At 35.3% G+C, this 17,319-nt stretch overlaps 1 protein-coding gene across 3 annotated transcripts in view; it reads left to right on the top strand.

Moving 5' to 3' along the window:
• IL1RAPL1 (interleukin 1 receptor accessory protein like 1) overlaps window positions 1–17,319 on the top strand; it is a 704,387-nt gene that overhangs the window by 278,022 nt on the left and 409,046 nt on the right. Inside the window, exon 2 of one of the 3 annotated variants that reach the window (XM_069873606.1) lies at window positions 1,817–1,858. The exons of the other annotated variants lie outside the window; for them this stretch is intronic. The gene's annotated coding sequence lies outside the window, so the exon portion shown is untranslated. The remainder of the gene's footprint in view (window positions 1–1,816; window positions 1,859–17,319) is intronic. 3 annotated transcript variants of the gene reach the window in all.

Raw genomic sequence — 17,319 nt, 5'->3', positions numbered from 1 at the left:
GTATGCTAGTCTCCCATTAATAAGATATGCTTTTTCTGATCATCTGTATGGTGTTACTTAGCATATTAGTCCTCATATAATTCTAAACTGTGATTTTTTTTTTTCTGTTAGAAACTCCCTTACACTCAGAGGTGACTGTCTTTGGTTTAATTGCACACTGTGCTAATTATTATTTTAAGAGTGCATTCTTATTATATTCAGCTTTATCTCTGTGTTCTCCAGTTTTCAAAGTCTCCTGATATTCCATGGAAGACAAAAATCTCTGGACTTAATTCTTCTATATAGAATGTGGAGTAAAAAGCATATCCAACTTCAACAAATTTTCACCAAAAGGTAGCCTAGCAATCAAAGACTGACTCAAAGTCTTGTTACCTAACATAGAGTGCACAGAACACCAAGAATTGTATTAATTCCCTTGTCAGTGAAGAAATAGCATCCAAATTCTGCTCTCACCTGCATGTATGCAAGGACAGAACGTGTGTAACTATATGAAATTTCAGTTAAATAGAGATCTCTGCTGTGGTGCTCTTCTATCCATAGAGCAGAATAAGCAGCACAGATTGAGTGAGAAACATGTTAGATGAAGGGAAAAAAACACTAGTATGTAATAAAATAAAAATAAATTTTTGTCATGCTGCTTGAGTCCTAATCTTTTTTAGAAGTGCTTACTAGAATGCTATTGACTTTTAGGAGCTCGTGCACTGGTGCCCACAGTCAGAACTGCAGGAATGCTTTTTTGGACAATGCACTGTTAAGGACACAGACTGTAATCCATTGTTTTCTAAAATCTTTGATGTTCTAGCAAGTATAATTTTCCAGCTTTATACCCAGTGAGACATTTTCAGCATTAGTGGGTCAAATCATTATTTGTTTTACAGGCTGTGCTCCTGGGAGATAGAATTATTTATCAACATAATTTAGAGTTCTAAAGAATTCAGCATGTAGACCTGTATAGACCAATACTTAAATACTTTCTCTCATCTAATTGCCATTGCTCTAAGGTATAACCTTTTATGCTCTGAAGTAATTTCTCTCAATATCTTCCACAGAATGATTTCTAGTTTTTCAAAGTTTGCATTTGTGTGGTGGTTCTGGGGAGCTATAAAAAATGCATTCTTCTGCTTGATTCTTCCTTCCTTTACCAGGAAACACCATGTTTTTCTACTATTGATAGGATTTTTCTCTTTTTACGTTTATTACTAGAACCCCTCTTGCACTTGGAGACTCTGCAAAGCTCCACATAACTTTATTCATCTATTTTGAAAATTCTTATATTTTCATTTATATTTTAGTTCTTTTTCAAGGATTTTCTAGGAACTATGAACTCTTTTTGATCATTCTTCATGACCATTTATCGTACTTTCTAGCTTGCTCTCTTGGATGAATATGTACAGTGACTACATAAGTTTGTGTGTCAGTATACAAATATATGTGTATACCCTCACATTTGTGAGTGCGTGCATATATATGCATAACTTATTTAGAATATACATTTATATATTTATTCATAATAGCATATTTAGACATTTAAGGAGGCACATAGATCCTAGCTGCCAGGGTGGCTAGCTCTGTAAAACTATTATGGAGCATAATTTTCTTTCTATGTTCTTTTCAAGGACGTTAGCTCTTCATGACACTTTCTGAAGTCAAGTGTATAGTAGTATCTGTTCATCACTGTGACAAAGCATTTTTTATCTTCTGCAAATTGAAGTTCATTACATTAGTGCTGATGTTCTCTCAGCAGGTGGTCGATGTCAATTATTTTTTGCTTCTGTATAATGAAAGCTGCTACATATTCATTTCAATTCTATTACAGAGTTCTGAAGTTCTGACAAGCTGTGAGCAGTTCTTCAATCAGGTAAACTTACGAATAGCTTCATACTAGTTGGAATCATCATGTCCTGACTAACCTGGATATCTCACAACTTGTCTCTATGTTTGCCTCATACACAGTGGATAGATTGTGCTTTTCCTTTCTCAATTTCTAGAGCTTGTCGCAGAAGACAGGCATCCAAACTTTGCTTGTTCACTTGTAACAGCTGTTTCCAATACTGGACAAGCTAATTTTATTTTAATGGGCACATGCACAAGATAATTCACATTGATCTGAGCCTTGGACCATGTCCAACCTACCTTGCCCTTGCCCAAGTTATCATCAAGTCTCTAGTCAGATCAAACTAAGTTCTCCTCCTCTGGAGACAGCAGCCCTGCTTTCAAGACTAGTGTGCTGGCTGTCCGTATCAGTCAGATGGACACAAAACAACCTTACTTAAATCTTGAATAAAGTGCTTCTTAATCATACTCTATTCAGATTAAAAAAACCCCAAAAAACAACATAATGTGAATCTCTCTTTCAATTCTTCCACCTGTTGCAGTACCCAAATTACAAATTTCACTTCCAGGAGTTTCTAATAACTTTGATATATTTTACACATATATTTCTATATATGCATGTGTATATATATCTTATCTCTAGGTCTGAATTGAGTGAAAACTATTTTTAATTGCTTAGGTATTCAAAAACTTCTCACAAAATAAAACATAAAGATCTTCTTCAGAAGTCTTTTTTAATCTTATGACTCATCAGAAGGACAATAACTCATTGTCTTTTTGTATTACACAGGCAACTGTTGGGAAAGTTTAGAGTTATGCCCTTATAAGTCTCCTTTACTGCCTACTTGAGCATTCCCTGTACTAAGTCATTGGCAGTGACCAGTGTGGATGTAGCATCAAAACATTCAAAAGTAAGGGATAAAGAACAGAGGGTTGAAAAAAAAAATTTAAATTTTTCCAGATAATAAGTCATCGGAATTATTTTTCATAATGGAAAAGAGGAAGAGTGTAGTGGCTGTGGTGCTGCCACTGTTTAGCAGAACTGGTAATCCAGACTTGGTACTTAGGTATGTAGAAGTTTGTTGTCAGCAATATAAAAACATCTGTCATACTGACAAGTTTAGTGAGGGAAGCATGGAAGAAGAGTTTGTGATTTAGATATACAATTAGTCCTCCTGAGAAGAAGTTAAAGAGCTGTGTAGCTTGTTCTTTAAAACACAGTCTCACAGACTTACAGATGAGCTGAGCCTCAGGGCACCTCTGAAAATCATCTGGTCCAACACCCTTCTCGGAGCAGGGTCAAGGAGAGTAAGTTGCTGTGAGTCATGTCTAGTTGACTTTTGAATATATCCAAGAATTGAGACTTCACAGCCTTTGTGTGTAACCTGCTGTAGTGTTGGACCACTCTGACAATCAAGTGGTTTCATTCATACGTTTACATGGAGTTTCTTTTGTTTAAGTTTGTGGCCATTACCTCTTGTGCTGTCACTGGTCACCACTGAGGGGAGTCTGGCTCCATCCTCTTTACTCTTTCTGTTAGGTATTTATGATCCCCCTGAGTTTTCTCTCCTCCTGGCTGAGCAGTCTTAGCCTATTCTTGTATGTGAGATTTTGCAGTGCCTGTATCGCTTCACTAGACTCATTCCAGTATATTGAGATCAGTTGTACTTGGGGACCTAGTACTGGACCTAACACTCTTGTGTCTTTCCAGTGCTGAGTAGAAATGAAGGTTCACCTCTTTCAGCCTGCTTTTGACCCTCTGCCTAATGCAGCCCAGGATATCATTAGCCTTCTTTGCTGCAAGGGCACACTGCTGGCTTGTGTCCAACTTGGTATCCACTGGAATACCCAGGGACTTCCCCATCAAGCTGCTTTCCAGATGGAGCATATACTGGGACGTGGAGTTATTCCTCCCTCTGGTCAGGACTTACTTTGTTGAGCTTCATGAAGCTCTGGCTGGCCATTTATCCAGCCTGTTGAGGTCCCCCTGAATAGCAGCACACCAGTTAGGTGCATCAGGCACTCCTAATTTTGTATAATCTGTAAACTCACCGAGGGTGTGCTCTGTCCCATCAACAAGATCGTTAATGCTGAACAGTATAGGTCCTGGTGCATTTTCCTAAAAGAAGACCTGTGTGAGGTTGTAGGACCAACATTCATTGCTTATGAAAAAAATAATATTCAAACCATTTTATTACACAAAGTCTGCCTGCCATCTTGCTTACAAAATATAAATGCTTCCTTGAGATTTTTTGGTTTTCTCCCATTTTTATGAGAAAGCTCTTCTGCATGGATGAAAAAAAAAATCTAAACTAGTATTTTTTAAAACAATTGTCATAGTATTGATCTTAAATTATGAATATTTATGCAAATAGATGCTTAGGCTCTCATAGTTTATATTTCTGTGCTTGCTTTCTTTAATACAAAATAAAAAAATATATTGAGCTTTTATAATGTGATCATTATTGATATCACTGCAACAAGTGAAAAAAAATTGTTCACTGTTGATTTTATGTAGGATTTCTTTTTTTTTTGCCCCTGGTTCTAGATTGCAGTGATTTATTTTAGGATTTTGTTTCTTCTTTTTTCCTTCCTTTTGATTTGATGTTGATCCCCATTAACTAAGCAGCATGTAACAGTCAATGAGTTTTCACTGAACGGTCATCTAAAAGGGACACTGATGTCAAATAATAAAGAGATAGGTTATTATTTTTTATGTTAGTCTTCCTTAGAGCTCCTTAGAGCAAAATGGTCACCCTATTTTTAGTTCAGAAGGCTTTATATTTACTTTGATCAGTTCTGCAAAGTGCTGTAGTGTTCTGATGAAGCAACAGGTTCCCTATGGACCCAGGAGGAGGGAGCATTTAGCATTTATTGGATCAGCTGTTTTTTTCCACCATTTATAAATGTGAATTAGTACTATTATTCTATGTCCTTCCAAGTGCAGTGAGCCAGTTGACTTGTCCTGTATTGCTGTGTTGTATGATTGTATTTTTTGGAGGCTTCTTTTACACTAAGATACTTTTTCTCACAATCCTCTTTCTTATTTTATCATCATCTGAGCTGTCATGTAGAAAGCAAATATACATACCCAGAGGCCAAAATGCAATGATGTTTCAGTACTGAAACTTCCTTATGCTACCTGCTAGACACTAGACTAAAATTCCTCTGCTATCTTCTCAAATTACTTTTCTTACTGTTATTCGTACTGTGCACTTCAAAATCAAACATTAGAAAAGATCTCCCCATCTGTCAATGATGACAATGTGCTAGACAATAAAGTAGTAATGAGGAGAGGGATGACAGAAACAGAAGAAAATGTTATGTGTGTCTGTAAATACTGCTAATTCAGGATCAAAAAAGGTTTTAGTACCAAGCTTCATGAAACCCTTTTGATGCCCACATGAGCCTTTTTTTACAAAACTTTTCTTCATCTGCATGCGTTATCCAAGTACACTATGCACTGCTGTTGTACTGTTTATGAATTATGGCCAGGCAGGATCCAGCTGCTTAAGCTGGCAAATCATATTAGGAAATGACCACTGTCGTGCCTCAGATATACTTGTTAATTTTAAATGTACAAATATACTTAAATCAGCATATGGACAATCCCTGTTTAGGGGTTTCTATTGGCATTTAAAAGAAGAGACACTGTGATAATCTTCCTTCTTCAGGACAAGAGGACATCAGGGTAATCAAGTTGAATTCTTTAGAACTCTGGAATATCACACCTTTTCCAGCTGGTAAAGCCTGACTTCCTGGCTCTTAGTGCGCATTTATTTTTGTGCAGATCTGGTTCTTCAGGTAAAAGAGCAGCTTTCACTGTCTGCTCTTTTTTCTTCTCTTTCTCTCAGTGTCTGTCCTTTCCACTCCCCAACAGACTGAAACACACAAGTCATCTTTCCATATTGGTTTTGTAGACTAAGCTAGCCACGTATTAGACTTCTAGCCACATAATTAGTCTTCTTTCATTTAATAGTGTTTTCTGTTTCTTTAGTGGCCAATCAGTTCTCTGTACTCTGCCATTGGCTCTGCACATGGGAAACGTGCAGACAGAAAAGTGCAGACGCTGGAATATCATTACTAATATCAATTTTATATATTCAAGTTCTTAAAAGACCTGTAGGCTAACAGTTAGGTTCCTGATCTAAGATGAGCATGAATAGCAATACAGAAAAAAGAGGAGAGGGAGAGACTTGTGTTTATGTACTTTGTGAATGTCTTTGCACAGAATATCTGCAATTATTAAAAAATTTTAATCAAAAAAAGTACTAGTTAAACCCAGCACAGCCCACTGTACCCATTTAGCTCTGCTTGTTTTCATAGAGATCATACCAGCATCTCTATTTTTTTCCTGGAAATTAAGTTGTAGTCACTCAGCATTTGTCTGTGAAATCTGAAAGAAATTTTCACAAGATGCCAAGGGAAAGATATGCCCTCATTTCTTGTAAATCCTAACCTTATCCCTGCTTGAATCTAATCCCTAGTTCAGCTTCCTTTCTTACCCTTCCACCTAGGAATTGTAATGGGAGACTGGTCTCTGTCATAACCTGTGCAATGTTTCCCCACAGGGCTTGTACGATAATTGTATTTTAAAGTAGTTTGATAGGATTACATTTAGGATTAAACTTCAGGAATACCATTCAGCCAAAACAACTGAAAGTTCTGTTATGAAGGACGTATGTAAATAGTGCATCATACTGGCTTTGTAAATGAAAAAAAAAAATAGCTACTTTCATAAGAACTGTGTGGAACAATGTTTATCAGGTTGTGATTTCTGTATCAGTATATGTGCATAAGCTTTCAGGAGTGCAGCAAAATGCCATTTTTTTAAATGTGCATAATATATGTTTATGAAGATGGATGAGGGAAACAAACAGTCCTGTGGAAGAAACGAGAGCACTGAAAATGTAATCTATATTCAGTGTAGCAGTAATTAAAACTTTTTGTGGCATTATTTCATGTTATGGATGGATGTTTGGGTGTGAGTGTTTGCATGTGTGCACATCTGCATTCATGCATTATATATCTATGTGTGTGTATTTTTTTCTGAACTGGGTAACTCTCGAATTTCAAGTGTGAGGATCAACTAGATGCTCCTAGTTATTTCTTCCATCTCTATCACAGCATGCAAGTGGTGTAAAGACGAAACAAGATCTGTGCATGCCACAAGCAACATCAATACTGAGTAATTCATGTATAAGTCCTCATCACTTCTTTTCATCAGGTCAAAAACTGGTTCAAGAGAACTGATTCTTTGGAATGATGATAGATGTTACAGGATGTGTTTCCAGGCACTGTGTTCATTCTTCCTTTTTCTTTTTAGAAAGTTAGAATCAAATATAGTCCTGTATTCCTACATGACATTTTTCCTGGCCAGATTTAAACACATTGACTGCCATTATGGCCAATGATTTCTCTGCACTTATAGGTCACAAATAATTGATGAATTTTACTACAAAGTATTTTTTTGATCTTTAGGAAGGGGACCTGTGTAAGTCTTTCATTTTTAGTAAAACGTATTTGGTTTGGGTTTTTATTTGGTTCATAAGTTTAGAAAAAGAGAAATTTCAGAAGTATATCTTTTATGAGACTCCATTAAGCCCTAAGTCATTAAAAAGTATTTTAGCATTCTTCTTCCTTTCACTCTATAACTCAAATAACTAAAATACATTCTGTTGTACTTTTTCTTTGATCTACTGTTTTATTACTCCAATATATGCCTCTAAGTATTAAAATTATATGGATAAAATTTATGCAAACTCTTAGGGGAAAAGACCACACAATAAAGTTAACATACATTAACACTGTTAATGTACCATTTTATACTTTTCTGTGTAATATCTATCCATCCTCTGTACACTGACATGTTGGTGCAGTAGAGTTATGTGCAGAATTATATTGAAAGTCTTGGGTTTTTTTGTTTTTGGTTTTTGTTTTTTTTTAAATTACTGAAACCTCTAAAGTTGAATGAATATATAGAGTCAAGAAATGTTAGGAAGCCACAAATGAAATTGTGTTCAGATGCATTACAAATTATAATTAAAAGTTTCTGCTATGCGATTGCAATCCTATCACCATTTGAAGTTCAGTATGTTCCTGATCCATACTATAAAAATCATCACAAATGTCTCTGTTCAGTGCCTTAGTTTTATTCACAGGAGTGGACCACAAGGCTTTTAGATGAACCATCTTTTGTACCTTTATATGTGGAAGTTGGAGACAGAATTGAATTTATGATACGTGCCTTGCAGGGTCAAAATAGAAGACTACAGGACCATTACTGTTATGAAAAGTCTTCTGTTGATAAATATAAAAACTTGCTTCCAGATCTATTAATCCAGCATATTTTATGAGCAGTAAATTCATTTGGAATATTTACCAGGCATGTCTGTGGGACTAGCAGTATTCATCTTGCATTAAATAATTTTTTTATAACTAGTATTATGTAAAGTGACATGGAAACAAAAATGGTGATTTAAAAAAAAAAATAATCCAGAGGACAGCAGTCATTCTTCATAATGGCATCAGAAAATGCCACAAAGCCTCGTCATACCTGATCCACATATACTAGTGTCATCAACATTGTGTTGTCATTACAGATGGAAGGCAGAAAATACATTTCTCTAAAAAATAGAAGAAGATTGACTTGATCTTTCTATACCTGCAAATATATGGCTTATATCAGTATAGGCATTTTTCAGTCCAAATAAGAGAGTAGGAAATTGCTTATGTGAATACTAAATGTCTAAGAATATGGTTAGTAATAAACTAGAACATATATTCATTACTTAAAGGATCTAGATGTCCTTAGATGTTAAAACTTGCATAGACTGTTTTGTTTATACCTGTATGTAGTGTAGGTTGACACAAATGCCCATTCTTAAAGGGCAAGCCCCTACTGGCACCCTGTCTTCAGGAAGGGCAGGGCATGAGCTTCTATGTATAAAGCTGATACAATTGTTTCAATTAGAAAATTCTGACTGGAAAGACAGGAATAGGCTTGAGGGACTGAGGAATATGCAGAAGAGTTTAAGTACAGTTGTTGGAACACAGCCCATAATTTGAAATCTGTGAAAGTTTAGTGATCATTGTCTTGGTTCAAACTGTCATCTAAGCATTGATGAAGCAGAAACACTTCCACTAGTCATGGCATAAGAGGACAATATGGTTAACATAGGGCATTGCTAATGTAGTAACATATTCTGTTGTCACTCTGTTGTTCCAGAAAGCTTGTGAAATCTGCATTCTTGGACTTACTTGAGTCTCAACTGGGCAAGCCAAAAGCACCATGTTCTACCTTGACATTAGTTCTGCCTTGAGTAAAGATCGTACTAGATTATCTTCTGACATATAGTTGATCTCACATAAATTATTTAAGTTTAGAAATTCTCTCTAATATGTTCACTGATAAGGAGGTATAAGGAAAATAAGACTTGAGTGAAAAACAGAACAGCAGTCAAAGATAATTCTGTTCAGGAAAGGGAAAATGTCATAGTGGATAATTCTGCATAATATGTGTGTAGGACAAAATTCCTCTTAAATCTATTAATTGGGGCAATATTTTCAATAGTATGTAAGTGATTTATTAGGCTGCCTCCCATTATAAACAGAATCTTAGCATTTGACTGCCATTGTCTAACTGAAATTTAGACTTTTAAAAATGAGGTTAGTAAGATTGGTTAAGTGCTTAATGAAGAACACATAGACTTCAAATAATTAAAAACCTATAAGGGATTAAGACAGTTTGAAAAATTCTTCATGTTTATCAACAGAGAATATTCTTGACTGTTTCTCTGGTCTGCAGCCAAATATAATAACCAAAAATGCTTGGCCTTCTTCAGCCTGACTAAAATAAATAGAAACCCTTTTGAGAGACTTCTCAAATTAAAATTATATCATGTCCAGCAGTTCTGATTTCTAAATAGACAGCCAATGGAAGGAATTATACAAGGAAAAACTGAAAAAGGAGGATGTTTAGTGAAATTATAAATCTCATTTTGTGAAAAGATTTTTTTTTTTCCCTAAAGAGATTTTCAGATTGGTAATTGTAACCCTTCACAATAGCTTTGGAGAGATTAGAGGTTAAGCACCAATGATGTACTTCCTAAGTTTCTTCCCTCTAAGATGTTTAATTGCATTAGTAGAATAAACATTTTGCTTTGTCTTTAACACAGAATTTCTGTCTTAAAATGTGCAAAACAGGATATGTGAAATGCTTACTGTCAAAAACCGGAGCTAACACAGGTCATGTCAAGCATCACCTCTTTCTCAAACAGGGAAGAAGAGTGGGAAGAAGACACCTCAGATGTCTTTTAGAACTGTTCAGCCAAGTCAAAATATGTCTCATGCAATGCTGTCAAGATCAATAAGGCTTACTATGCAGTGACTTGCTGAAGTTACTTTGGATAAATTATTCATTAAGAACTTCAGAGTTTTTATGGCATTTTAAGACAATGATTTAAGCAATCTCAAAGGCATGGCAATTCAGACTATTGATCCAAAGCTTGGAGATTCAACTAATTATACCCAAATGTTGCAGGTCAATGAAGTTTTCAAAACTAGCCTAAAAAGTTAGGAGGATTAATTCATGTGATCTATAGTATTCTGTCCTGAGGGTCAAGTTTCAAACACTGTAGAAATGCTTTTAACAGCAACAGCAGCACTTCACTTTCTGCGAGGCCTGAAGAGAGAAAATATTAATATTAGAAGAATTAAGCAAATTTCTTGGAGCTTCAGTCCCCTCTCATGTGTTCAGGAATCTATTTTATTTTCATATTGCCCTCCAAATATAATTTAATTTGAAGTAATTCCACTCTAATTTTAACCTTTTTACTTATTTAATACTTTCTACTTTGGGAGTATATTCTTTTGTGAGCTTCAAATACCAAGCATGTATTCCTGCATTTAGAAATATCTGCACAGACTGAATAAATTTAATAAAAGAAACACATAATTTTACTTTTCAGTTTCAAATGCAAAAATAAAACCTAGTTTTGGCATAGTTAGAGGCAAGGCAACGTAGCACGAAACACTGGAAAGTTCTGCAAATAACTCCAGACCTACTGTATAAACTTTTTCAGATCTCTGAGTAAATAGCTTCATTCAGCTTTATAAGTACTTTCAAGAGTCCTCTATCTTCTAAAAATATATTCTTAACTGTGAAAGGCAACATATTTTGTGTTGTGCTATATTGCACCTTTTTTAAAGAGAGCCTTTAAGAAATGCTGCTTTGAAATAGAGCCTGAACATTTACAAATCTTAAAGATTCCTTTGTTTGTCTGAAGCATGAATCGATAAGCTGTTCTGCCATGGTCTACTCTTGCCTGACACCAATATTGCTGAAACGTGAAAAATGAATGAAGAATTAAATAATTCGAAGATAAAATTTTGGGTTTGGTTTAAGAAAAGTGAGGAGGAGAATAGAGGAGAATCAACATGTTTCATGTTTCTGTTTTGTTTCATATGCAACAATTACAGACAAATTTAGCTGCTGATGACAGAAACCTGAAGGATCTTGGGATGTGTGTTCTTGTTTGTCTCTAATCCTATATTCAACATTGTACTGAGCTCTGTTAACATTGATAAGCTTTTTTTGCACTGCGGGCCCTCTGAGACCATTGTGCCTAAATGTCATGAAGACCTGGATTCAGTTTATGCATTGTTAAGGTGGTTTAGATACATCTCAGTTTCTTCTTTGCAGAGGAGAAAGTCAGTTTGACTGTCAATTAATATTGGCATGACTATGATGAATATCTGACTGGAATCTTAAAAAAAAAATAAGTAATTCACTGTAATTTTCTGATGCTCATTCCTTACTATCAAAGGAATTTTGTAAGCCTTCAAAAATGGGAAATTTATGAAAATTCACAGAATTACATATTCCTCATTTTTTATGTAACAGCCTTTCTAAAGAAAGCTGTAAGTTTTTTCAACCCATATAATATCTTAATTCTGGAGCAGTGTTTCTCTTTTTTTCCTTTATTTTTTATCGAGAGCAAGAACTTTAATTTTTGGCTAAATATTTCCCCATTGCCATACTTTCTAAATTCTTGCATATGAAACAAGTTATTATATCACCCTTTTTAGAAAAACAATTATTTTCAATTGTTTCCTAAGATGTGCTTCTAAGGACAGAATAAAAACAGTTATATTAATACACTCCACACACACTTATTTTTTTCAGTGCCATTTTTGAAGTCTTTTGTTTTGGTTGAGGTTGTTCCATACAACCCTTATATATACAGAAATGCTACCTGCTTATTTGCCTCTTGATACAACTCATCAAAAGATAGAGACACAGATACCATTTTCTGGGTGCAAAAAGATCATGTGGGATTTCTTCAGTTAGGCTAAAGAGAGCAAAAACATAATTAACGTTGAAAACTTAGCTTTCCTTTTGTACCTTGAAAACAGATTCTACTTATCTCATTTGAAATTATATTATATACCAGTTTACTTAAAAGGTATTAAGGTGTAAAATACTTCTGTAAATTACCAAGAGAAAAACTGAAGAAAAAATAATCATATCCATTAGAAATAATATTTTTTAAGTTTCTTAAACTTAGAAATTGTAAGCTACCTGTTAGAGTTTGGAACAAGATAATGACTGCTTTCAATAGCAACTGCAAATTTTTTGTTTGTTTTGGAAGGCTGAATTATAGAAAGAGTATAAAGTATTGCATTTAGAAGTGACTTTTTCTATTAATAAAATAATAAAAATAAATAAAATAAAATTTAGAAAATCAGAATTGCTAATATGATTTGATGAATTTTAAAAAACAGATATTTTACTAATTGTTCAAGAAACCCTGAAAGCCTTGACATTCTAAACTCTAGCATGATAAAACTTGAAAAAAATATTACAGTAGATTAGTTTAACTACTTTATTCTGAATTATTTTAATGAAATTATGAGGCTGGTCTTCTTTTTAGGTTGGGCTTGGATTTGATTTTTGGGTTTTTTTGTGATTCTGTTTGTTCCCATATAGAATCATTTTAATGGCTTCTATCATTCTCTGGAGGACTGGTGTTTTCTTACTGTGACTACTAAATAGGTCAGACTACAGAAACAGAACAAAACAAAATGCAGTTTCTCATCCGGCTGTTGCAAAAACATTTGGAATCAACACAGAAGGTGAAGGAAGATAAACTTCAGTCTGCCACTAGACCAGTCCTGTAATAATGCTCCTTTTTGCCCATGTTTCTCTTCCTTTCTAAAACTTTTACTTTGTCATTGTTTTCCAATGTGTAGCAAAGATACATTTTCCTTTGTTCGACTGGAAAACTGTGTATATTTAAAAAGCTACCCTAATGTATTATTTTTATTATAATTCCTCAGGTAAACATTCTCAAAACAAGAGAAATGCCAAGTGTGTTTACTGTCACAGTCACTGTTTGGTTTGAACTATGCTGAATTCCAGGTATTTTTATGTTGCTTCTCCAGAAGCAGGAACTTCTCCTCGGTGTGCAGGGCTTTTTTTCCTAACTCCAGTGCACAGACAAAATGGCACATTGTATTTCTATTTCTTCTGCTTAGACCATTTTTGTGTCCATCTCCAAAACCAGCAGCTATTCTTTATCTTTATCCTTCAGTATTGCCTTTTAAAGCTATACTACTAAATACTCAAGAAGCTTGCCCAGTATGTCTTTATTCACTCTTCACTTAGATATGCTGGTGTGTAGATGACTCTTACATTTCTAAAAGCAGCTTAGTCTAGAGAGATCATTATATCTCAGGATCACAGTTGTTCAAGGCAATTTCTCTAAAAGGATAGATATATTTGTTGACAACTTTAAGTCGCTTTCTACCAAGTGGGACATTATGCAGATTATCCTCTACTGTTTAACAGAATGACATCATGTCTCTTCAGAGCAGGTTTTCCTAAAATAAATTCCATTTGCATGCTTAACTCTTAACAGTATGAAAAAAAAAATTCTTATGTCTATTTTTGCTTTTTTTTTTTGAGTAGTCTTATCTTCTCAGGATCACAGAAATATGTAACTTTTGCCACAGGACACTCAACTTCATCTATCTCTTTTCAGTTTCTAAACAACAGAACATAGTGTAGCAAGTTTTTAGCTTTAGAATGTCTTAGAAATACAAATGGGAATCTTTTTTTGTGTGTGTGTGTGTATGAGAGATTGCAGTAATAATAGCATATTTTATAGCATCTACATTTATTTTGTTGTGAAATTATTAAGGTCAGTACTTCAAAGTATCAGAAGTAGATAAAGGACCGCACTTTGGCTTTTAAATTATTTGCTAAAAAAGGTACAAGGAAGTGTGGCAGACTAAAAACAAACAAACAAACACTCAAACAAACAAACAAACAAACAAACAAAACAAAAAAAAACCCCAAACAAATGTAATCAAACCAAAGTAACAAAATCCCTAGACTTCCAAGCTTTGCTTTTGTGACCTCCCAGTACCTGAAGGGGGCCTACATGAAAGCTGAGGAAGGACTGTTTACAAAGGCTTGTAGGGCTAGGACTAGGGGCATTGGGTATAAACTGGAGAGGGGCAGATTCAGTCTAGACATAAGGAAGAATTTCTTCACCATGAGAGTGGTGAGGCACTGGCACAGGTTGCCCAGGGAAGAAGCTGTGGCTGCCCCATCCCTGGAGGTGTTCAAGGCCAGGTTGGATGGGGGCTTGGGCAGCGTGGTCTAGTGGGAGGTGTCCCTGCCCATGGCAGGGGGATTGGAACCGGATGATCTTTCAGGGCCCCTCTAACCCAAACCATTCTATAATTCTATGATTCTATTTCTTAGCTATCTACAGCAGAGCAAGGGGTCAAATTAATATTAAGGAGAATTTCAGAAGCAGCTCACTGACTTTCTTCTGGGTGATAGTCTTCCTTTCTGCTTTTCTAAATCCCATTTCTGTGTTAAGTTCAAATAATGTTTTCTCTATTATTGTATATTTTTAAAGTCTTCTACATATGTCAGCAAACATTCCCTGCCAATTGATGAAGTAGACCGTGGAGAAATAACATCCATCTTTTTGGCCATAGCATAATTAAAGCTGAGAACAAATTAATTGTCTGCAAAGTGACTTGCTAGTAGAGAGCTGTGCAGCTCCCAGATTCTGAGTTTACATACAGATATGCGTATTCACATACTTTAAACACAAGTACTAGCAAGTTAGCACGTTCCTTATGTTTCTTCCTCCCACCCCTGCCCCCCTACTTTTTATCTAGGTACTGCTGGCCACTGTACCTTTTCTTTTCTTTATTTTCTTCTCCAAAATATAATATATCATATTTAAACCTACATGGCTCAAACAGAAAGTAGAAATCTAACAACCAAATAACCAAACTCAGACACTGTACTCCATGGATATAAAGCCTTGAAAGACTATACCAGCTTTGGCTGATCCAAACTTCAGCTGAGGGACTTGATAAAATCTGACTTTTTATTTTTTAGGATACTTAGTTGACAAGTTGCAAAATATTTATAGTGTGCCTGTGTGAAAGCATCTCTGGAAGCACAGAGGAAACAGATAAACCAAACCATTACTGTGTACGTAACGAAATGCCCTGTCCTTGGCCATGCACTCTCTCTGCAGTTTAGTGCTGTAGATCAATTCAGCAGGGCATTACTGCAGAAACGGTATTTCCATAATAACATGGCAAAGTTGTTTTTTGTGTTCTTTGTAGCTTTCCCCTTTTCTGCCTTTCACAGTGACATTCTTTCAAACACTTTTTTTTTTAAGTAGCTGTCAGTCTGGATCCCTATCTGCATATCTAACACTAGGGTGCATGCCAAGCCTGTTACTCCTCCATGATCAGCACATGCTGAAGATCAAAGGAGAGATTTTTGCTGTAACTACAGAAAAATCAGTCATTTGACCTAAAATCACTTCTCCTTCCCTTTGTTAGTTGATTCCAGAGTGGATGTTAACGTGAGTGACTCTGCATACCCATGACATTCAGCTGTCTCAGTGCCTTAAATATTGGAGGCCTAATGGGGCATAAAAGCTGTAGCTCTGGAATGAGCTATGTCAGTCAGCTTGACAAGTACTCTGCTTTTTATTATTTCCATCAAATTTCATATTGACTGAGGTCCATTGTTGACTAAGACTTCAGCTTACACACAACTGAACTATTGCAATGGCTCACTGAGACTAACAGAGGGGTCTTATTGCTCATCCTGTCTTCACTGGTGTCAGCCCCAAAGTGCTGTTTCATTTCTACCAGTTTGACACTACGGTTAAAATAAATTTCCTCTCATAAAGACAGGAGGTAAAAATAATGTGAGATTGCAATGAAGGGCCAGGGCCAGAAAACTGTTTTATGCTTGTTTTAGTCATAGACCTAGGAAACCAAAAGGCGAGGGCATGAGTTTGCCCCTTTTCCTGACATAATGCAATGGTTGTCTATGCTGAAAATATAGAAAGGTCTTTCTCATTCCCATGACCAACCTAAAAACAAACTGAAAATAAATCTGTATTTTTTTTTTCACTATGAGTACAGCAAATTATTACTCCTGTAAATTGATTACAGGATATATAGAAGCATAAGGAGAATATGTGCAACGGTACAAACTTGTAGAGTATCATAGGACCTTACTCTCTATCTCTCCGTATTTACCATCTCAATTCTTTAGAAAGGCTTCCAGTCAATTCAAGGGCTTATATTTCCATTGAAAACTAAATATGAAAGATAACTAGATCTATTTTAGAAAGGTAGCAAACTACAAATTATACCTGAGAGCATTTAAATTATTAAATAGGTCTGTGGGCAAATTCCTGCTCAGTGACTGAAAGGGATCATTGTTTTGCATGAAGGTGGTATACTTACAGCAAAATAGAATCATGGAATCATGGAATCACTAGGTTGGAAAAGACCTCTTAGATCATTGAGTCCATCCATTCCTATCTGCCACTAAACATCCTTCTTGTAGTGAAGGGCCCAGAACTGAACACAGTAATCGAGTTGTGGTCTCACCAGAGCCGAGTACAGGGGCAGAAAAACCTCCCTGGACCTGCTGGCCATGCAACAGTATTTTCAAAAAATACTTGGATTTAATAGTTTTAATAATTTTGGTGGTAATCCATGAAGAAATAAAAATGAGCATATGATTTGATTGTATTAAATTGCTTTTATTACAATGCATTGCAAATGGACATTCTTACATTGCTGATGTTGTAAGTGGAATTATGAGAAAATAAAGGTATAGACTGCATATTAGAATGTGGCTATTTTTATCAAATTATGTAAGTGGATGAACTTTTCAGGTGAGAGTTGAACATTTCAGACTTCTGGCAAATATTAAGAACATAGCAGATCTTAAAAGAAAGTTAGGGGAGTTTTGGTTTTCTCTTCCTAATAGCAGAAAATTTCATAGGGAAGGAAGAACGCTAATAATTGTTTTCAGTATGTGTTAGCATATGTTCCCTAGAAGTGTTAAATTTATAATCTGTTTTTAACAACGAAATATGACTTGAAATTACTGTAATGTGAATTAGGTGCATTTTGCTCATT

The sequence above is a fragment of the Phaenicophaeus curvirostris genome, chromosome 1, assembly GCF_032191515.1.
Source record: "Phaenicophaeus curvirostris isolate KB17595 chromosome 1, BPBGC_Pcur_1.0, whole genome shotgun sequence".
NCBI classification, from domain to species: domain Eukaryota; kingdom Metazoa; phylum Chordata; class Aves; order Cuculiformes; family Cuculidae; genus Phaenicophaeus; species Phaenicophaeus curvirostris.
This window is presented reverse-complemented; position numbering and strand designations above follow the sequence as displayed.